We start from the raw sequence: 24,464 nt of genomic DNA, 5'->3' as shown, positions 1-24,464 counted from the left end.
GCAGTAGTCTGAAAAACTGCATTGCTATTGTAGTTAACTACATACAACTATGACTACTGTATTACAAATGTAATTAACTACAATTACTTTTTTAAATGCAGTGACTACGAACTATTTTTGAAATATAGTCACTATTTCACGACGTTTACGAGACGAATTTTGTTGGAGAATTTCATTTACAACCATGTCCAAAATATTTTTGAATGAAAAAAAAATAGGCTTATTAAAAATGAGAAATAATTACGCAATGTTTTTTCATGTTTGCATGAGTCAGTTTGTTATTCTAAAGAGTTTTTCTCGAATTTTTTCTGTTAACAATTTAAACTTTTCATGACTTTATCGACGGCGCATATTTATTAAAAAAATGATAAATGAAAAAAAATTTCGAATACGTGCAATTTTGTGAAGCGTTTAATATTCTTATTTTAAAAATTAATTCAAAATTGCTTTTTTATTTCAATTGTAGTATATCAAAAATTAGTAAGAAAATATCTTTTCTTCCATTAAAATAAACGGTTCATCAATTTACAGTGCGAAAAAAAGAACCGAACTAATTTGAATAACTTTTTATCTGATGATTGGATCCTCACGTTCTAGTACTCAATCTTAATGGTTCGAGGGAGTAAATACTAATATGCTAATTAATTAATGCAGAAAACATTTTAAGCTACGAAAGCAGACACATATCGTACTTTCTCTGAATAAACTTAAATTTTTTTCGGGGGATTCGGATTTCGGATCCACAAAATATAGGTGGTAGTCTCAATCGCAATCTGGGTAATATGGTTCCAATAGTTTTGTCAGGAGAGCTGTCCAAAGTTTGGACACTTAAATGTTATTTAGACTTTTTTGCATTATTTGCCATCACGCGAGGACTTTTTAAGCGAATTGAAAAGTTTTAAACGCAATTATAAAATTCGTTTATCAAAAGATAATACCATACAAAAAATAGCTTTTAGTAAGTATTTATTATTTTTAATTATTTTATTTCATAATAGACAAAAAAAATTTTTTAAATATATGCTTTCCAAACTTTTTACATCTTTTTAAAGAATTTAATTTTAAATAACCAATCGAAAAAATACCGAAAGACAGCGAAATCGTACGAATAGTTCCTGAGAATTCGAATAAATTTTAAAAATAAATTCCCCTCTCAAACCGTTTAGATCAGTGTTTCTTAACCTTTTTGGTATAATGGACCCCTTTTAAAATTTTTTAAGAAGTCACGGACGACCCCCCTGTGGAAAAAGTAATTGCAAAAAACATCAATTATTAGAAAGCATTTAATTTTATTATTTTAATAGCATACAAAATTTTTTAAATTAAAATTTTTAATGTTAAGGTTGCTGCTGCTTTTCCTTAATTAACAAATTGAATTGGGGGATAGATTTTGACAAAGCAACGCGCATATCATGTTCAACATTCAATCGATTTCGATGTTTTGTTTTTATTGTCATGAGTGTGGAAAATCCCGCTTTGCAAAGATACACCGTAGCAAACGGAATTATAGCTGCCATAGATCTCTTTACAAGCAATGGGTAGGCCTCCAAACGTTTTAAAAATTTGGAGTAGTTAGCGGACCCCCAAAATATGACTCATGGACCCCTTAGGGGTTCATGAACCACAGGTTAAGAAACCCTGCTCTATGTAGTTATTAAATTGTTATTTATATTATACAGTTATTAATTGGTGAATAACATCCCTGTATTTTATTCAAATTCTTGTTTTAATATTTTATAAGCAGTACAGACAAGTAAATTGCAATCTATTTTGGGATATCTTTGTATGTGTTTTACTCTAATCATCTCTTTTTATAGAATCTCATTTTATTTTTTAAGAAAAATTATATTGTAGTAGATTGAAATGCGATTCTAGTAACTATTTTGATTTTGTTTATTCTCTGAATTCAACTTGTATTTACATATAACTTTGTATTTACATATTTTTGTTAACAGTTTTTCAATTGTGTTATGTTTCCCGTTAGTTTTTATTTTTAATCTTATTCTGATTTATTATAGTAGACTAGTCAATTACTAGTCATGAAAAAGTCATTGAAGTAATATGTGTTATAATTAGGGTTGCAAGTTTGTCAGGGAATGAATTTTCATGCTCATTTCCATGATTTATTATTCTTAAATCCAGAAATTTTTTGAAGTGCTGTGATTTTTGCAAAAATTGTTTAAACAGAGAAGTTTTTTCACCTCATTCTAATTCAACAACACTAATTCTAACAACTATTACTACTTCTCTGCAGCTTTAAAATTGATAATTTTTTATTGATAAAATGTTTAGGAAAATAGATCAATAGCAATTTCACATGAAAATAGTTCAGAGATAGTCCAAATCTTATTAAGCTTACTATCTTTTCTGTTGCTTACTATCTTTTCAATTGTCAATTAATAAAAGCAACATGCCCTCCAAATAGTGCAATAAGCTCTTACTTTACCAAAAATGAATTGAAATGACAATTAACTGAGTGAGGAGGTAACACAAGCTATATGGCCAGGACTGTGAAATTTATAAAAAATTTCCACCAAAAAACGTATAGAAATGTTAGCAAACAAATATTTGAAGAAAGAAAAAACATAAAGAATAATTTTGCAATTTGCAATATTTATATGAATAAATTTAACGTTACATAAAACTAAATTAAATTAAATCGAACAATTTTTTCTGTTCTTTTACATGCTTATAATTGTATTCCTCGGAAATTTCTAAATTTTATGTGAAATTTGACGACAAACTTGCAACCCTAATTATAATCAATTTAAAAACACATATAATTCATTGTTAAATGATCAAAAGAAATTCTTGATCTTTAAGAATTCGTGAATCAATTTTTCAGCAAGCTGGTTTTTAGTATTTGTGTTTTGCATGTCATGTTGTTCTATTTGTTTATTACTTAATTAAAAGTTAAAAACTCATTATAAATTATTGACAAATATATTTCATTTATATGCATAATACAGTAGACCCTCAGTTATCCAACACCTCTTTCAACGCTTGTTAAACTATATTGCATTCTAGCTGATGTATTGTTTCTTTTTAGTCATTAAACTCATTAATTACTATCATGATCACAATTCTGAAAAACTCCTAGGAAATGACCAAAAAAATTTGAGAATGACTTATTTTTTAATGCTATTGTGTCATAGGATTATTTTATTTATGACAGAAAAAAAAATGCGGGTAAGACAGACATAGGATTATTCAAAGTTTCTAAATTTTAGAAGAGAGAAAATGCTATATTAACTATTGATTTTTTTAAATAATATTTCTACATTATTTTGCTATTTTACTCTAATATGATTTTACTCTCCTTATTTTTATTCTCTGCTGCCAACTCTCCTGTATTTTCTAGTAGTCTACTGGATTTTGGCCAGTTTCTCCTTGTCTACTGGTTTAAAAAAAATTCTCCTGGTTTTTGTACAATTCCCTAAAATTGAGTAAGTTTCCTAAAAGTAAGTTCCCTATTAAAATAGCATTTTTGCACTGATTGCTGCTTGCTTGAATATTTAAATATGTATTACTGATACATTATGAGGCGAGCCTCATTTATAATAATCAATTTAAAACTTTTTTCGTATTAAGAAGTACTGTTATTTTATTTATTCTGAACTCCCTTTTTCAATTAAAAGACTTTTAATTTTCTTTGAGGAACTAAATGCCTACTACTATTCAAAATTGTGTGTAAACATAATACATAGCATTTTAAGTTCATCTAATGTCAATCCTAGTTGGGCAATATTATAGTGTTTCTATTTTGATGACGTTAAAGATCCCTAAAATTCCCTATGTGTAAAATATTTAGTACATAATGCCATAATTATCATGAAATGTATGTTATTTCATAAAATCTACTGGATTTTTTCCTATCCATGTTGGCAGCTCTGTTAATCATGATTTATTTTTAAGAAAAACTTTTGTTAGACTCTCAATTTGTAGATAAAGTAAAAAAAAAAAAAAACTTTAAACAAGTATCTAAATAATTTAAATATTTGCTTTTTGTAAAAAATAGTTTCACATGCTTTTTTATTGTGTTTTCATTATTTGAATTGATAGGTATTTTTAAACTTTTTGTTTTTTTCCTACTCCCATGCCTGATAAGGGATTATATTATCATTGCTGATTGCTTTGAGTAATTTTACTCACACTTATAAAATTGACATAAAAAGGTCAAAAAAAGGATTTCAATTTTCCAACACACCCCTAGTCCCCTGGGTGTTGTATAATTCGGGTTCTACTCTATTATTTATCATTGCATTTTGAAGTGTCTTCCCATTGTATTTCAAAAGTTATTTTGTTTTTGCCAAAAATATGTGAAAATAATTTTATTTCCTGGTCGCTAAGTTTCAATAAAATAATGACTGTTCCTAATCTGATTCTAATTTATTAGGTTAATTTTGGAGTTGAATAATTTAAATAAAGTAAAAATTGTTTTAAAAATTATTCTATTAAAACGATCATGATAATCAGAGTTTATAACATACCTAATTTTGAAAATTTTCCAATTAAACTTTCTTTTTTTATATTAGATTAAAATGAATGAAAAAGTACTATTATATATTAATTCCAATTAAAATCTGATCAATTACTAGCCTTCATACAGTCGTAAGGCATTTTATTTAAATATTTACAATGAATGTGTGGCAAAAAATTGTGTACTTAATTTTTAAAGATAATGATAAAGAGTGTCAGTGTCTGTAGAAATTTGATAACTGTTGCTAAAAACTTGTTATGTGCTTTGCTCTTTTGCAAACATCTTTATCATGTGCTTAATTTTTAAAAAAATTTTTATAACAATTATTTTTGACAGTTACATAAAAAGTGCAGGTCTTAGTATTTATTTTTAATTGACAAAGTATATATTATTTTTATTTATTTAATTAATTTTGATGTCATTGCATTAATTAAACTAAATACAAACACTATTTTACCCATAAAACATTTTTTAAGGTTAATTATTTTATGTGTAAAATGTATTCAATGCATTTAACCAACTATGAGGTATTTTTGGAGATAAATTTTATTATATAAGGTACGCTTAATTTTTAATAATATTTACTGCCAAGGAAAAAGGTTTTTTTTTATTTTAAGTAAAAGTTATTTTATTTCAGTTGTGTGATCAGTTATTAAGATTGTGTGATCTTATGTTTTTTATTATTTTGCATATTTATTAATGCTTTTTATTTAAGTTGTGGCATACTTATGTTGTAATTTGTGTCTAAATAATTAGTAAAAAAAAAGAATTATGCTCAATTTTTCTAACATTTTAATTTAAATATACATTAATATTGAAGACAAAATATGATGGTCTCAAAATATTACTAGCATGTTTAAAGCTTTTTAAATCTTGTAGTTAATGCAACATATTTCTGAAAATAAGCTCATAAGCTTGATAAAGTTTATTTTGTACATTAAAGGTTAATTTTCAAAAAAATCATACCCAATTAGAAGTTTTTTTAACAGCTTTTATTTGCTTTTAATTAGTGTTTCATGCTAACATGTTTATTTGTACGTAGATTTCATGTTTGTAATGTTTTAACCAGTTATTTAAAAAAAATTATGAAGTTCTATAATTTTTGTTAATGTTAAACTTTAGTGTTGTTTTAGCAATACTTTACAAACAGGGATAAATCATAGTTGGTTATTGTAAATTGTTTCTATAAAGGTGCAGATGACTTACTTGACACAACAGAATTAAAGGAAAATTAAAATATTTTTTAAATAATCGATTTTATGTATAAATACACCTAGTGATCTTGTATTTTGTGTGAAGTGTAAAAAAGTTCTACTTTCGATATTATTTTTGAGTTTTATGAAAATTTCAAAAAATGTCTTTATTTCATTTGATTCCAAAAAAAAAACTTAAGCCTGTTAACTCTTTTATTAAAAACAATCATTCATTATATCATTTATTATTATAGTGATCATTTATATTATGTTATATAATAGTTATCATTTATATAAGAATTATCATTTAGAAAATAATATAATATGATAAATAATAATGATTACAATATAATGATTATTATTTAGTAATCTTTATTATTATTAATCATATTATTATTACAAAAGTAATATATTTCTCATAATATTTTTCAGTTTGTTTTAGTTTAACATTTTTGTTTATTTTCTCATACAACTCTTCAATTAAATTACTTATTAAAATGTTCAATATTGAATTTCTGAATGTTTAAAGGCACTGAAGCATAACACAAAGAATTTAATTTTACATGCCTGATTTTAGCAATGTACTGCCCATTATTAATATACACATTTTTGAGGAGTACGTTTAAATTAAATCTGACTTATTTGCAATTTCAGTCTTGTGTATTTTTGTTGTACTCATTTTTGTTGATTTGTTTTGTCATAAATTTTATTTTCCTGTGCTTTGCGTTTAAATATTTTTTTCTTTACAAATTTATTTCAACTTATGTAAATAAGGGAATGGGAAAAAAACTGAAGTGTTGCTATTTGATTGAAATATCTTTTTTAACTTATATATAAAATTTATTAAAGAATTGTATCCGGACATAATCTGAATTCATGAGAAATTTGTTCATTTAAATTAATGCTTTTTTCTTTTTCTTTCATTTAAAAAAAAAGTATGATTTTGCTTTATTTTATAAAGATAAAGTTCTTTATTGATCTCTTTTTTTATTGAATGTGCTTCTTTAATATATTACAGGATTCATGAAGTCTTGGTTAAAATCATGTTTCAAGTGACCTTTTTATTATGAAGTCTTTTTCAGAAAATAACTTTTTGCAAAATGTAGTTAAACTTGTCATTGATAAAAATTATTTATCTGCAGTCAATTTGTAATAACTTAAGTCTAGAATGACCAAGAAAAACAAATTCGTCTTTCAGAAGGTTTGGGCTTTCAAACATTGATTTTACATTTTTATTTATTTTTCTTCACAGAGAATTGATTCTTCAGAGGCAAAAAAAAAAAATTCTCCAAACAAGAAATTTTCATTTTTTGGTTTAAAATTACCCTTAATATTATCTTCTTTTTTTTAAGTTACTATGGCTTTTTCAAAATATTTTTGGAAAGTAAAGTTTATATATTGTTAAAAGTTTTTCGTTAATAATTTGAATTTATAAAATTCATGGATAAAATATAATAGCTTATGCTCTAAAAAATAATAAAAATTTGTTGAAATAGTTATAATTTATGAAACTAAATTTCAGTTGCATTTCATAAACTTAGGAAATCCTAAGTAATTATCAAATTGACTTATAAAGTTATTTATTATATTTAACATAACAGAAAATGTTACTGTTGATTTTTTTGCAGGGAACTTTAACTAAATATTGAATTGCGAATAAAATTTTTTTTTATTATTATATAATTTTATTTTATTATTTTTATAAGCATGTATTAAAATAAGTCCTTTTAAAGACGTCGCAATTCGATAGTTTACACAATGTCTTCCTTTAGTTGCGTGTTTTTCCACTCTCAAAATCCGTTAAAACATCAAATAATAAGAACTAGATCATTTTTTTCTGACGAAATATTACCATATATAGATAAAATGTAGTCTAGAATTCTAGAAAAGTCTAAGAATTTTATTTTTGAAATTTCATGAACTTGATGATAAAACAAGTTTGAAAAAAGGTTTAAAAAATCATTTGCTCTAAAGATTACGCCTTTACTGATCTCTAAAAAAAATTTTTTTAAATATGTTTTGCATATTGGTTTATAAATTATTTTACACGAGCAGTTTATTAACAATATTAGATGTAAAAGCTGAATTAATCATATTTCTTATTGAAAATGCATATTAACAAAATCCTTAAGGACTTATGCATTATCAAGACTTCATATATTTGACAGAGCAATCAGATTGTTAAATTAAATTATTGATACGAACAAAAGGTTCCATTTTAGTACAAGTTCCCCCCCCCCTCGTCATTTCTATGGTGTTTCTAGTTTAAGAAGATATAAAATTTATGAAAAGTTCCATTTATCTCTTTTGAAGTTGTGTTGTAATATAGGTACTGTAGTTGATAATAAATTCTATTTCCTTTTAATGTAATAAAGTAAGAATTCGGTTCATTGTTCCTGTACAGAAAGGTGCAATAAAAGTTGTTATTGTAAATACTTGCCTCATTGTTTTTCTTTGCTAGTTGCAGCGCTCACTCTGCTCGGCTTCTGCTCAGGTGCGTCCTCTCAGAGAAATTCCATCCAGCAGATGATGTCATAGCAATAGATCCATCAAAGTGGGAATCAAGTGCAGACTCCGGAATTTGAAGTAATGTCCATCACCAAACATTTGGGAACTGAAAAAAGTGTGAGGAGCTTTGTTAATAATTTATATACAGTAGAGAACCGATTATCCGGAACGATCGGGACCATCGCTATTCCGGATAACTGATTTTTCCGGTTTTCTGAATCACTAGAAAAAGCCGTTTTTTATAGTTAAACCCAACTAAAAAAAAAATGTGGAATTTGGAAATAATCTTAAAAAGAAGAAAAAACGATGAAGTAATACACTAATGATTATTTCCAAAATAATGGTAAGGAAAATATCTTTCAAAATAGAAAGAAAAATCCTAAAATCGTATGAGGAAAAAAACTTTTTTTTCAAAAAATGGCGGAAAAATTTATCGAATTTCGTTCCGGTATTTTGGTTTTCCGGTTTTCTGATTTCCGGATAACGGGTTCTGTACTGTATATATAAATTATTAACAAAAATTGTAAAATTTAATGCATTTTGCATTACAAATTTCGTCAAATTCAATCTTTCTTTTTAACTCAAATTAAAGGTCTCGTGATTTATTTTTCCGGAATATAAACGGTTACAAATACTTGAAGTTAGAGATTTTTTTTACACGCCGGGAATTTTTCTATATGTATATTTGAGATTTAACAAGTCTACGAATTGAAATGTGATTATTTTAACACAATTCAACAAACTATTATATATGGAAGAATTTACCCCGACCCGCCCTTATTTAGGGCATACGGGTAAATGTTTATTAAAATCCAAAAAAAAAAATATCCAGAGAACAGTAGAAACATAAATTACATAAAATACACATCAGACATGGCAACAGCCCATGAACATGGCGGGCGTAGAACAGCTAAAATCATGTAAGGTGCTAAACATTAAAACAGCAATATATTAAAAGTGTCAATTAAAAGAATAATTTAAAAGAGCAATTTAAAAGATAAACGTGCAAAAATTACAAGAGAACAATATTGTAAAACAATTAAAAGCATTACCATTAAAACCAATTAAATAGTACAAAAGTAAATAACAATAAAATTGGAGCAAGTAAAAGAAGAATAGTTTATAAAAGACATATGTAGTAAAAAAAATGAGACACCCAAGCTGGAAGAAACAAGTTCCGAGACATTAAAGACCGTCCCCCAATACATCCTCTAAAGTTTGTTTAATAATCTTTTTTATGATATTTCTACAAGTCAGGTTAGCATAGCATTGATGTTGGCCAATATTCTTAAAGTTATTGCCCCGGATTGTCTGGAAATGAGAACAATTTATTAACAAGTGATCAATAGATTGATATTCACCACAGTAATTGCATTCTGGAGTTTTGTGGAATAATTTATATTGGTGTTCTCCAAACACTCCGTGGCCTGTTAAAAATTGATTGAGATAGAAGTTTGCTTGTAGTCTATTTAATTTCGGGTCTTTAAAAAATTTGAATGTCTGTCTCCCTTTCTCGGAACTCCGCCATTCCAGCCCCCAGCGCTTCATGCTATATAATTTAACCTGAGTTTTAATTTGGGCGATGGAGCTTGGGACCTCAAGGGCAACCCGGCAGAGATCGGTTGCTTTCTTAGCTGCTCGATCCGCCTCCTCGTTGCCTTGAGTACCTATATGAGCTTTAACCCAATTGCAGAGTATATTGGATCGCCATAATTGTTTAGTGTTTTCAACAATTTTTGAGCTTGATACTGGGTTTTGTAAGGCTTGCAACGAGGAAAGCGAATCAGTATAGATAGTGGCGTCTGGATATTCTTTTTTAGAGAGCCAGAGAAAAGCATTATTAATTGCCACCAATTCTGCCATGTAAACACTACTATTGTTTGAGATCCTGGTGGAGGTTGCCTCGATTAAAGTACCGTGCATTTTAGTAACAATGCCGAAGCCAGTTCTATATTCTGTGGTATCAGTAGCGGAGTCGGCAACCTCCATCCTTGATCCATCAGTAAAAATTTCAAGGCCACTGTTTGTTGGGAGTGATCTACCGTAGGGAACGGAAATAAGTTTTGATGGGTGAATCCTAGTTGGTGGATCATCCATATGTGCTGTGAGGAGAATCTGCTGCATCTCTAAGTCAAAATCGTTAAGTCTCCAATTCCACTTAAGTCTTTTAATGCAAGTGTCCTCCAAAATCTTAAGATGGATAGGTTTCACCCCCGCCAGTATCTGGAGGGCCTCCGTGCTGGTTGTGGAATAGGCCTTAGTGATGTTAATGAGTGAGATTCTCTGTATGGATTTAAGTTTTTCGTTGATTTTAACAGTATTGTGGTACCAGACACTGGCGGCGTATAAAATGATTCGCTCCGTAGCCCGCAGGTAGATCAACTTAAGGATAGAGGGTTTTAGGCCCCAAGTTGCCCTGGCCACCCTTTTAATTAAGTTATTAAAGTTGCTGACTCTCTCTTTGACCTGGTTTAGATGTGAGATCCAGGTCAAACCTGGGTCGAGTACAACACCGAGATATTTAAGTTCTTGTACTTTTTTAACTGAATATTTATGATTTGGACTCATTTTAATAATTGGTTGTCTGCCAATTCTTTTTCTATTTTTTGGAAAAGTTATGCATTTCGTTTTGGTATCGCTAAATTTAAGATTATTACTCTCTGCCCAGGCTGAGAGTTCAGCAAGGCAGTAGGTGGCCACCTGATCGAAGCGATATAAAATTGGGTGTCTCAGTAAAAGCAATAAATCATCCGCGAATGCTATTATGCGGCAATCATTTAGATTAAAATCGTGGAAAACATTAAAATCAATACAATTAAAATAGCTAAAAACCGAGTTAATGTATATCAGCCACAGCACCGGTCCAAGTGATGAGCCCTGTGGCACTCCCATAAAAATGGATTGCCTAAAAATGCACTTGCCCTCCTCGTCAATAAAAGTGACCACTCTCTGGCTAAGGAAGCCAAAAATAATTTTAACCAAATTATCTGGAAGTCCTAAACTGTTAATTTCAGATTTCAAGGTTGCCCAGTTAGCGTTATTAAATGCATTGTCAATGTCCAGAGCCACCCCAACACTATGTTTATTATCCAGCCGCGCTTCTTCAATAAATTTGACAACCTCCAAAAGAGCGTCATCAGTCCCTCTCCCGGTCCGGAAGCCAAATTGATTAGGACTTAAGTGTTGATTGTTTTCAAGAAAGTAAGCAAGTCTCCTAGTTAGTAATTTGTCTAATATTTTACCCCAGACCGGGAGTAGAGAAATGGGTCTATATGAAGCGGGCAAACTTTTGTCTCTGTCGGATTTTGGAATCAGGGTGACTCTGGCACATTTCCAAGCCACTGGGAAAGAGTTTAACTCAAGGCATATATTAAAAACACGCAATAGCCAGGCCCTATCAGTAATGAAAATTTCCCTAAAAACCTCGTTGGGGAGGCCATCAGGGCCCGGTGCTTTATTAGATTTTAGGTCTCCGATCACTGATTCTAATTCAATTTCAGAGAAAGGGGGATCATTATTACCTCTGATCAGTGGTTCACATGGAATATCACAAGTATTTGGAAAATGATGTGACATAATTACAGAAATAGTTTCATCAAAACTTGTAGTGAGTGTTCCGTTCTCCTTGAACACGGGGCTGTGACTGGTGAGTCTCAAATTGTCGCCTCTAGCAATCTTGTATGGGGCAAACTATTATATATACTTACATAGTAACTTATAGCGCCACTTTGTGGGCCCCCTATTAAACCTATAATTATTTCCTTTTGTAGGGTACGCTAGTACCCGGTAATATAATACGTGGTCCAATTTAAATATTAAGGGGAGATATAGGGCCATGTTGTAATACAAAATATTGGCTTGGAATTTCATCATTTTAACGCTATTTAACACACTTTTATATATATATATATATATATATATATATATATATATATATATATATATATATATATATATATATATATATATATATATATATATATATATATATATATATATATATATATACTTACGTAGTAACCTATAGGGCAACATTGTGTACCCCTAATAAGCCTATAATTATTTCCCCTGGTAGGGTACACTATTACCCGTAATTTTGAACCGAAGGGAACTCCTGTATCACGTATTTGGAGAAATTTACCTTCGTAGAGGTTTTTTTGATGCAACTAACCCTCATTGGTGCATCATGAAGAAGAAAAGTTCCCACGGTTAGCCTGACGAATATGGGGGCCAATGATCCGTATACCGCTGAGGACATTTTACGTCAAGCACTGTAATCGGTGCGAGCTAGGTGCGAAATTTGTATCGACTAGTCACAGTTGGGATTCGAACCAGGTTCACAATATTGGAAGGCAAACGCCTTATCCCCTGAAAATGTGCACGTGCATTATCAAAAAACGCGTTTATGTTTTGGATATTTCACGAATTTATGCTTAAAGAGCCGCGATGGCTCAGGGGATAGAGCGTTCGCTTTCCAATAAGGCGAACCTGGTTCGAATTCCAGTCGATACGAATCCCGCATCCGGCTTCCACCGACCACAATGCTGACGTGAAATATCCTCAGTGGTAGACGGATCATGGGTTAGAGTCCCTTTGCCATCTGGCTAATAGTGGGAGGTTCTTGCTGTCTTCTTCTCCATGTAACGCGAATGCGGGGTAGCTCCATCCCGAAGACAAATTTCTCCCAATACTCGATCCAGGAGTTCCTTGTCTTCTGGATTGGGCTAAAAATTACAAGGCTACAGAGTTGAACATTAGTAGTCGTAAATCCATAAAGTTGGGTTGGCTGTTCAACGACGGTTATAAAATAAAATTTAAGCTTAAACAAAAAAAAACAAAAAAAAACTCCGGATCCGAACCATTGCGAAATAAGACCATTGAGATCTCCAAAGTCTTTAATCGACGTCACAAACAGTAGTTGTTAACCGACAATTTTAAATATTTGTTATTGAACTTCGTTTTTTCCATCGGTTATGCTATATCATTATATAAATAATATTGTATTTATACATGTACAGTACCGAAATGTAAAAGTTTTTGTAAGAATGGACCTAATGTTTTAGATTACAAATTACCCGTTAATAAGGAGTTAAGACAAAAATGGAATCATTCGATTCTGTCGTATGCCTGTTAAGGCAGAGGCGTGCGATTGTTCTTGTTTTCCAAAAGCACCTATGACCAGGAATTCTACTTCTGCCACACCATACGTCACACCCGTTTATAGGGCGGACCAATTCATACATCCATTCATTCATCCCCAGATTGTCATTTTGACCTGAATCAGAGGACGATCCATCGCCAGGTCTGTACCCTCAGAGGTATAATTTGTTATGAGAACATGGTGAACATTCTGACTCGGCAGATTTAACGTGCATCAGTCACCATTTACTACACGGGGAGTCTTCGGCCGGCGAACACACGAACTCTCGGACATGGTCCCGGCGCCCTACCGACCAGGATATCCCGGCCTTAAACCAGGTTTTTCATGAAGATTGGTATCAGATGAAACCGTCACACATAATATCCCCATTTTAAACATTTCAAAAAAGCAAAAGTGTGATCTTAATTACCAACTCAGTATATTTTAGGTAATAAAAAAATACTGATTAGAAATGTGGAAACTTTCACACATTCTTCTATTCAATGCTTACATTTAAAAAGTCGGAATGGCTTAATTCTAAAAAAAAAAATCTGCATGAAATCTTTTCATCTTGAGATTTCAGTCCCGCTAAAATGTATTAAATCCTAGCAATATGAATTAAACTCACATTTCTTAAGAGTTTCAGCTCTATACATATTTCTAAATAAAAATCGCATTTTTTTTAGTCATTTAAAGCTCTGGCCCCTGGAGTATTCAGTCATAAGATCTTCATATAAATTAATAAAATTTTCCGTTACAGTTTTCGAATTTATTTTTTTATAGTTTTAACTAAGGAAATAAGAATTTCAATTAAGGAATTAGTACTTTCACAAAGATCTGCGTTTGTGTAATAATCAAAAGCTTTGAAAGCTATAAAATCTTCAGCGCAATGGGAACTATTTGCTGTTTTAATAGAATTGTATTTCGAGGATATAAAGCAGTTCAGAAAACTTCATTGTTAGTGTGTACACTTTTGTCAGTAGAAAATTATCTTTGTCGAGATTGCTTAGCATAATGGAGAATTTGTATAGCTAGAATATTACGTTCGTGTAATAATGGAAGATTAAGATTTAATAATGGTTTTGACAAAGTCTTTCAGCATTTGGAAAACTAGAATTCTGACGAAACTAAGTGAACCATTTGGACAGTTTATTTTATTCAGAAAATTTTGTTCTATTGAACTTACTCTCAAAATGTTAAACAATTTTTTTTTTTTTTTTGATTTTGAAAGTTTTAAAAATGCTCTAAAAAACTTTACTAGTCTAATTTTTAAATACAAAAACTGTTTAGATGTGGTAACCAGGTGTATAAAGAGCTTTCAATGAATAAGAAGAATTACATAAAATAACAAAATTTAGTTTAACATACTAGTACACAATGAGAAAAATTCTTTAACCGACGCAGATCAGACGCCAGTATTTCTTATATATTTTTTCAAGATCTCTAATTACAAGTCAAAATATATTTTTAATTCTAAAAACAATTCAATAGTTACTGAAAAATCGTCACTTTATACTAAACTATAAAAGCCAAATACGAAATTTTCAGTCATATTTCCAAAATTTGATTTTTTAAATTATCCGTAAAATTGGAAAATTAGGAATGATATTTAATAATGGTTTTAAAAAGATCTCTGCCCTCCGCATTAGTATTTGGAAAATTCTGAAGCAACTAAGAGAAACATTTGAGCAGTTAAATAAATTCTTTAAATTTGGTTCTATTGAACCTAGTCTCAAAATTTAGCTTAAAATTTTTTTGAAAGTTTTTAAATTAAATTTTAAGTGACTTTATTAGTCTAATCTTTAAATACAAAAACTTTTTAAATCCGGAAACTACGTGTAAAAAAGCTTTCAATGAATAAAAAGAATTACATAAAATAACGAACTTAGTTTGTTAGCCTACCAACGCACAATTCCTTAAAGTTTGACGTAGGTGAGCCAGTTTTTCTTTTATATACTTTTGACACATTGATTGCAAGTAAAAATATATTTTGGTATAATAAATCCTAAAATCAGTCTAATATTTACTAAAAATCTAAAATAATCTGAAATCTATACTGAAATACATAATCCAAAAAGTAGTTTTAATTTTTTTTATTTATAGTCAAAAATTTAATAATTGATTTTGTTAATTAAGGAAACTTCAATGATGAATTACTATTTCTTAGATGTAATAAATTTTTAATAAGTGTAAATTTTTAAATTTAGAAGTGAGCCGCGTTGCAAGAATTTTACCTTTACAGCAACAAAAAAAATTGACATTCTCAATTTCATAACCAAGAATGATCAAAATTCTAACTATAATACAATTCAATTCTGTTTATAAAGTCCAGGACCCATTCTGATGTTTAATAACTCATAAAATAATAAAGATAGATTAAAATTAATAACATAAATGGTTAGATAGACTCAAAAAGTTCCATGACCCTTGTCAATAAACTTCCACGCGTGCCCCCTTCGTGGCACGGAAAATATCAAGTCGATAGTCAATTTCACGCTAGGTAGCTGCAAGCATGTCTGCATCCATGTCGGCGAATTGGATCTCCCCGCCCAATCCATCTTCCTGGAAAATGGCCATTCAAAGAACTACGAACGATGATACCCCAATGAGGTGGTGCACCATCTTGTTGCAAAGAGACATGTGTCTGAAGCTTTTCTAGTTGTGGAAATACGAAGTTTTCGTTCGTAGTTCTTTGAATGACCATTTTCCAGGAAGATGGATTGGGCGAGGAGGTCCAATTCCTTGACCACCCAGATCACCTGATATAACGCCACTGGACTTTTTTCTTTGGGGATTTATAAAGGACAATGTTTACAGGAGGATCGTGTCGAACATTGATAACCTAAAAGCCAGAATTACAACCGCAATAGCCTCTGTGCATGCCGACATGCTTGCCGCTACCTGGCGTGAAATTGACTATCGACTTGATATTCTCCGTGCCACGAAGAAAACACACGTGGAAGTTCATTGACAAGGGTCATGAAACTATTTGAGTCTATCTAACCATTTATGTTATTAATTTTAATCCATCTTTATTATTTTATGAGTTATTAAACATCAAAATGGGTCCGGGACTTTATAAACACCCTGTATTTTCAATTGTTTTGACTTTTATGCAATATAATGAAAAAGTAAGACATGTTTAATACAATTTCTGCTTCAAAGAACTAATAACACTTCATTAACTTTATTGGAAATGCGTACACTTTAATCAGTCATATGCTTATCATAATGGAGAATTTATAGAACTAAAATATTACGTTCGTGTCATAAAGGAAAATTAAAAATTGAAATTTAAGAAAAGGTCTCTTCCCATCCCTTCAACATTTGGAAAATTGGAATTCTGAAGAAACTAAGTGAATCATTTGAACAGTTGATTTCATTTAGTAAATTTTGTTCCATTTAACCCAGGGCTCGAAAAACCGCACGTCCGCCCGTCCTCGGCGGTCAAAAATTCCCCCCGGACAGCAAATTTCTCGAATCCGACGTCCGCGCGGACGGCCATTTTCCCGTTGATGTTCGTGATACATTTTCAATTTTTGTCATCTTACAAGAGTCAAGCACCTCACTTCTAAAATGACCCTCTAATCTAGAAATCCCGTTAATTCCTTCGTCAGACCAAATGCGCATGCTCACGTAATTGGTAAACAAAAGAAAAGTTGATCTGTGCATGTGCATTTGGACAGGTCTTAAACAAGAAGCGTTAAACGCAATTATGAAAATCTACCTAAATTTAGATAGAGTCGTTGTACGTAAAAATAAGATCATTACATCAAAAGTTATTCAAAATGGTTCGTTTTTAGTGTGCACTGTACATATAAGGCAAGCTAATCTAGATGATAGTGCAGAATTTATTTTGTTGTTAGGTAGTCTTACAGATGTTGATATGTGTAGCATGTTCATTTGTTATTTCTTGTTTACTGTTGTCTTATTTCAGCCAAAAACTTTTTATCAGTGATCGAACTTACGACGATTTTCAATGGGCTAGATATTCCCTACATTAGGTTAAAATTGAGGCGAACTTTAATAAGTGGTTTTTAAATTTTTAGGTACTTTCTTGAAATTTGAATTCACACTCATTCTGATTGAAATAACTACGCAACAGTCTTTGCAGAAACTCATCGAATGCAATACGTTGAACACGCATTACATCGTAATTTCTGATCCGATAACCTCATAAAGTAATAAATTGTCCTCCCGGTCAAATGACCGGTTGTGGTAGAAATAGATATACAACAAGTATTATTCGAAACAAACAAAATATAAAAAAATTATGTAGATTATTAACTGTATATAATTGTTAGAAAAAGTCAGGAAGTCAAATGTGCAAAAACGATAAGATCATAAGCACATTTTCGATGTAAAAGTTCTTAAACGGTTATTTGACCAGTTAAGGTATGTTTAGTGTTAATTTGGAAAACGCTTTAAAGCAAATTTAAATGTTTTGTTTTCCTGATAATATTATAGTTAAAACTTCTTTAGACAGAACTTCTTTTTGGCAAGTGGGTTAAAGAAGAACTACAATGGATCATAAATTTGACGCGATGTGATATTTTGGCTATTTTTTCTTTGGTGGGTTTAGTTCACAAACATTTTTGTTTGGCTAGAATAGTCTATTGATTTCCTCTACTGGGCTAATGTTAATATCTGAAACTTTTGGTTGCCAACTTCAAAATTAGCCAAAATGTGTTTTGATGGATAATTTGATTTGTTAACTATATTCAACAATTAGCTTTAATTTGAAGGAAAACTTAAACCTGCGATTTATGTATCTAAAATTAGCTAAATTATTTCATATAGTATAAAAAAAAGAAAGATAATATAAATATTTAAGGAAGGGCGCCAGTACGAGATCTGCCATAGGCGCCTCTAATTCCATCTGACTATCTAGTTTCCAATCGTATCGTGGGTTTCGCGCTCAAGCGATTTACGGCAATGGATTGTATGCGTTTTGTACTTGCACATTTTTGTTCTATTACCCTCACATTGTATATATATATATATGCACACAATATAAGAAAAATAATCTGTATTCACACAGATTCCCAAGAAATCCATGCGGAATTTTGATCGTTTTTTCAATGTGGCTTATGAAATTTCAACATTTTGAATATAATGTAATGATAATCGAATTTTGAATTTGATTTATCACTTTCTTTTACGAGACAGTTTCATTGCAAAACCAAAAATTTTTTTGTACTTATTTTGGGCCATTACCAAAAATTGGTTCAAGGTCGGAGTGTCCCTTTCAAGTAATCCCTTTTTTTTACCCTCAATATAGTTATTCCATCAACGACGTTTTCCAATGTCCTTAGTTGTTGTTGGCCATTTCTGCAATATTTAGTTTAATTTCCTATATATCGATGCGATATTATTACGAAACGTAAATTTTGAATTTGAATGATCACATATTGACGTGTGAAAATCAAGTTTCGATCGTAAACCTACGTTGTCTTAATCTCTTTTTTTTCCGACCCTGTTTTTTGAAACTCCACTATTTTCAACGTATTACGATACTCGAATTCCGAGTTATAAAATAATCCCATTTTAACACGCTTAATTTAGCGACTATTCCATTGGGAATACATTTCCTCTTAGTTTTTCACTTTTTTTGTACGAGATTAAGACACCTGAATTTCGAATTATAGAGCAAGCACATTCTGACGCATTTTATTTGCGGCATTCACTAATGAATCGACGTCGTTTACTGATCTTTGTTTAGTTCTGCTTCGGTTTTTTTTAATATAAGATTCTGATATATGATATTTTGACACGCGATTAAAAAACTTAATAATCAATTTTTGATATTGCTCACGAAACTTTTAATACAAATTAACATCCGTTTCCGTGCATTTTTTATGAATTTATCCATTGCTACTTAGCCATTTCATATGATTTTTATTTTTTTAAAATCTGATATTTTATACAAATTTGTTTAATAGATATTATGTCGCAACTTACTAGTTTGGCAATAATATTTTCTTTAAATTAATATTTCTTTTAAAGTTGTCCTTTTTTCTGTTAATTGTAATTTATAGTTATTTTTTGTTAAAATAGTAGACATAGTTATCTCGCATCGACCTTAATTGCAAATAGTCGAATTTTAGTTGCCATTACAGAATTTTTTTCTTCTCTCTTACAAAAATAAATCTAAAATTGCAAGAAAAACAATCAGAAATCAAATATAATATATAATAATATATAGTATATAATAAGTATTACAATATACAATATATAATAAGTATTTCAAAGCTCACAAGTTCGAAAATTCGCAAGAACAATTAGAAAGAGGGTAACTCAAAAGAGATGGATTAAATTCTCAATAAATTTTTGATTTTTGTCTGACAGGTTAACAAAAAAATTGGTTGGTTAACAATTTTCTAAAAAATCTAAGGGAAAATTCTAATTCGTAGTTTCTTGGTTAAAAATAAAATTAAATACTATTTCCGTATTTTTTTAGCGGATGGAATAACTATTAAAAACAAGGCTATTGTTTAGAGTAAAAATTTAATCGTGTTTTCTAGGTCAAAATAAGCTGAAACTCCTTTTGGTCATATTTTTTGGGTGGAAAGATTAACGATTTTTTTTTTAATTTTGTTTTGGGAAAAAAAATTCAGACATTTAAAAAAAAATTTCTAACATTTTCGTTGTAACCTAGTCTTGGTGGATGCTCGAACGCAAAAACGCAAGATAGTGAAAGCAAGAGAGTGATTACATGAAAAATGATTAAGTAAAAAATTATTACGTAAAAGTGATTACGTAAAGGGTGTTTACGTAAAAAGTGATTAAGCAAAATGTTTACTCCAAAAATGCTTACTTAAAAAATGTTGACATAAAAATTATTACTTGAAAAAATGATTAGCCGAGTGGAAATCGAAATATTGGGTTCAAATCTAGACATAATCTTTGGGTCCGTGCTTCCTTATTCTGTACCATCTGATTTTTTGGAGTTCAAAAGAAATATTAATTTGTATTGAGCGCACCAGCCTGCATATATGTATGTACGAATGAATAAATCATGGCAATACTTCATGCGTCTTCACGTTTAACCTGATAAATAATCTGAAGTATTAAGTTAGGGGGTTGGATTCCATCTCTAGTTTCTTGTCCTTTAATGGCCAATGGGTGTTCTTTTGAAATGTGCACACAAGCCTTTATTTATTTATAGTTGCAGATGTGCAGACATGTAAGCTCATCAGAAAGTACGACTGTATCCTGTAATCCTTTGCTTTAATTTATCAAATGTTTACAAAAAACTGTTGTGGCCACTATATTTTTCAGCAGGTTAGTCGAGGGCTTATACTGTCTTAATATTGATCAATATTTAAAAGCAATATTAAATTTTTCAGTTTTTAAATTGTAATTAGCAACATTAATTATCATTCTTAATTTTAGAATTGCTTTTCTTTATATTGTTTGTTTTTGCAGTACGCATCATAAATAATAGAAGCCAAATTTAACTAAAACACATTATGTATAAATTATAAATAAATGTAAATGGTGGTAATTAAATGTGTACATTCATCAAGCTATTAATTTCGGTTCAATCCACGTCTAAATTTCGACTACGAGAAATCTTCTAAGATACGTTTCTTGATGGTTGTTTCGTAGATGTCTGCTAAAGCCCACCGCTTGTATTAGCCATATTACGTCTATCATAGATATCTTTAAGACGTCTATACTTGTTGAGGATTTATAATACCAGATGGAGCTGAGCACAAACAATTTTTTTTATTATTTTTTTTCTGCACTTCTTAAGTTTCAGTTTAGATTTAACCTACTGAACCACAGTGGAATAAAATAATTTGAATCATTTCAATTTGTGTAATTATTGTTGAATTCGAGTTATGGTGCTACACCGGCCGAAAAATAGGCCACCTGCATGAAATATGAGTTAACATTTGTTTTGTTTTGGTCTCCCTTAAGTCGGTAATTTATTTTGATATTTTATTGTATTAATTGTATTGTATTTATTATAGTAACGTGCGAGCTGTTTATAATGGATGATTTTGAAAAATTAAAGTCCAAACGAGTTGTAATCAGACAGCTGATTACAAAATTAATAAATAAAATTGACAAATTGTTATTAGAAATACTTCCTGATGAGACCTTGTATGATTCACTAAATCAGTTAGTTGAAAAAAACGGAACTTTAAAGGATCTTGATTTGAAAATTGAAAATTATTTTGATAAAAGCGATGAATTAGAGAGTGAAATTATACAAAGTCAAGAGTATCAAGATCGAGTAGTGGCTTATAAAGGCAAAATTGAAAGATATTTACTGAAATGCCAGACTACAAGACAGGAAGTAACGGTTAATAGTGGTAACAATAATTTACAAGAAAATATAACTTATGGAAATATCTCGCATGTTGCTAACGTTAAATTACCTAAATTGGAGATAAACAAATTTTTTGGTGATGCTTGTGAGTGGCACAATTTCTGGAATAGCTACAACATAGCTATACATAGTAATGAGAGTCTTAAAAAAATTGATAAATTTAATTATCTTAAGATGTATTTAGGGGGAGTTGCTTTGAGTGCAATTTCTGAATTCTCATTAACTGAAAGTAATTATGATTCTTCTAGTTGGAGTTGCTTACCGAAAGATTTGGTAGGCAAGATTTAATTATTAGTAGTCATATGAATAAACTTTTATCAATTAATTCTGTAAGAAATTCATATGATATTAAAGCTCTACGTAAGTTCTATGACGAATGTGAAATCCACATTCGCAGTTTGCAATCAATGAATATAACAAAAGGTAGCTATGGTAATTTACTCTGTCCTGTTATTTTACAAAAGCTACCAGAGGATTTAAATTTAGATTATAATAAAAATAGAAAATCAAGTGTAGATTTTGACATTGATGAACTAATTTCATTTATTAGAAAAGAGGTAGAATGTAGAGAAGCCTCACGTGTGTTGTCTAATAGTTCTAAAAAACAAAGTGTTCATTTTGAAACACAGCAACGTTCGGAGAGCCATAGTAAACATAATTATAATCGAAAGTTCTCATCTTCCTCTGCATTAGTTTCGGCATCTAACAACATATTTTGTTTGTTTTGTAATTCCAAAAATCACGAATCGAAAGATTGTTCTCTGACCATCGAAGAAAAAAAAACAAACGCTAAAAGATCAATTTCGCTGTTTCCGCTGCTTAAAGAAATACCACACATCTATTAAAATCTTCCCCTTAACGTCCGGCAGATGGCGCAGCGCCGCAACTGTTGTGTCTGTTTTGTTTTGCAAATGTAAGAAAGCGTAGAGGTGCGCGCAAATGAGCCTGTGCAATTATGATATCTGTAAATATTGTTGTAAATAAATAATTAATATTATTATCTTCTTACTCCCCCCCCCCCCAAACGAGTTACTCGACACATGAAAAAATGATGCGATTACAACAAAAATCAGAAGTGGGATGAAAACCCCGTGAAAGAACCTAACGTAAACTCAAGGTATGTCTTTCTTGATTTTAAAATTATGCATGAGTCGGTATTATGAATTAAAGAAAGTATTACGTATTTTAAGAAAGTAAAAAGTATTTTATGGAAGTCAAACGTATTTTAAGAAAGTGAAAAGTATTTTATGAAAGTATTACGTATTTTAAGGAAGTAAAACGTATTTTAAGAAAGTAAAAAGTATTTTAAGAAAGTTTAACGTATTTCTATAAACTATCAAAATGTCTTTTCTGGGAAAAGGCAGAAAAAATTATTTGATTGAACTGGCTAGCGAAATAGGTGAAACTGTACCACCCAATGCAGTGGTAATAGAAATTAAGAATATTATCACAAAAAGTAAAAATTATGAGGAAACATTCGTTAAACAAATTTTAGAGCGGATAATTGAAGAAAGAATCCAACGCGAAGAAAATGAAAGTAAAGAAAAATAAAAACTGTTAGAGTTTCAAGAACAGGAAAAATTAAAACAATTAGAATTGCAAGAACGAGAAAAAGTTAGAGAATTGGAAGTACAAGAACGTGCAAAACAACGCGAGATAGAGGAACGACTTAAGCTTAAGGAAATCGAAGACCGTGAGAAACAGAGAAATTTTGAGTTGCAAAAACTGCAATTGCAAAACGAACATAAAATTGTATGCCAAACGTCAAATGAAGGTAATACTACGGTGCCAGAATCAAATATAAAGACTATTGATTTTCGAAATCTAATGCAAAAATTCGATGTAAAGGAATCCGAGATTTCGTCATTTTTAATATTATTTGAGAGACAGGCAAAACGAGTAGGGCTAGAAGAAGGCGATTATGTTTTTCACCTATTAGGATTGTTACCCCTCGAAGTAACTCAATTAATTGCTAGAGAATCTGAGGAAGAGGCTAGTAATTACGCATTCGTTAAAAAATTATTGCTAAAACGTTTTAAGTCAAGTCCAGAAAAATTTCGTCAAAAGTTTGTTAGTCACGTTAAAGATTAAAAAAGTACATGGTCAGATTATGTTTTCGAAATACGTAACTTTTTTAATGAGTGGTTGTCAGGGTTAAAAATAAATGATTTAGATTCATTAAAAGAACTAATAATAACGGACCAATTGAAAAAACGCGTCCCAGGTTTAATGCGAGAGCATTTTATTGATTCATGGCCTAATTACGTAAACGCGAGCGAGTTAGCCACTAAATTAGACGAATACGATAGTGTGCGTTCCGGATTAAAAATAAACAGTGAAAAAAGTACTAAATCTGTAGGTCAATACGATGATTACAAAAATTATTCGCGGGTATCAAACTTCCCCAACTCAAATAGATACGATAATAAATTTGAAAACAGAAATGCGATGAGCCATAAATCTTTTGAAAAGGAGAGTCCGTCTAAATATGATAGCAATAAATGGTTTAATTCAAAAATTTGTAATGTAAAACGTGAACCAAAATGTTTTTCTTGTAATAATTTTGGGCATATCTCAAAAGATTGTCCGTATCCCTGTAATTTATGTGGATTAAAAGGGCATAGCAGAAAGAACTGCATTAATAAGAATAAAAAGGAAGTTAATTTAAGTGCGAGTGACCCTGAATATTTCGCCTGCGCCGATAAATATTTTGAGGAGTGCTACAATTAATAAACACATAGTCAGCTGTATTCTTGACACCGGCGGCGTATTGACAAAACATACCGTAGATTGTAAAGGGGT

General features: G+C 30.3%; 1 long non-coding RNA gene across 6 annotated transcripts in view; it reads right to left on the bottom strand.

The window, feature by feature from the left end:
- The window catches only part of LOC107442806 (uncharacterized), a 194,239-nt gene that overhangs the window by 58,115 nt on the left and 111,660 nt on the right, over positions 1 to 24,464 (bottom strand). For all 6 annotated transcript variants that reach the window (XR_015433401.1, XR_015433400.1, XR_015433396.1 and 3 more), the window contains one exon: positions 8,114 to 8,287. This is a non-coding gene — a long non-coding RNA (uncharacterized LOC107442806). The remainder of the gene's footprint in view (positions 1 to 8,113; positions 8,288 to 24,464) is intronic.

Source organism: Parasteatoda tepidariorum, chromosome 4, assembly GCF_982258835.1.
Source record: "Parasteatoda tepidariorum strain Cologne lab strain chromosome 4, Ptep-v5.0, whole genome shotgun sequence".
Lineage (NCBI taxonomy): Eukaryota > Metazoa > Arthropoda > Arachnida > Araneae > Theridiidae > Parasteatoda > Parasteatoda tepidariorum.
This window is presented reverse-complemented; position numbering and strand designations above follow the sequence as displayed.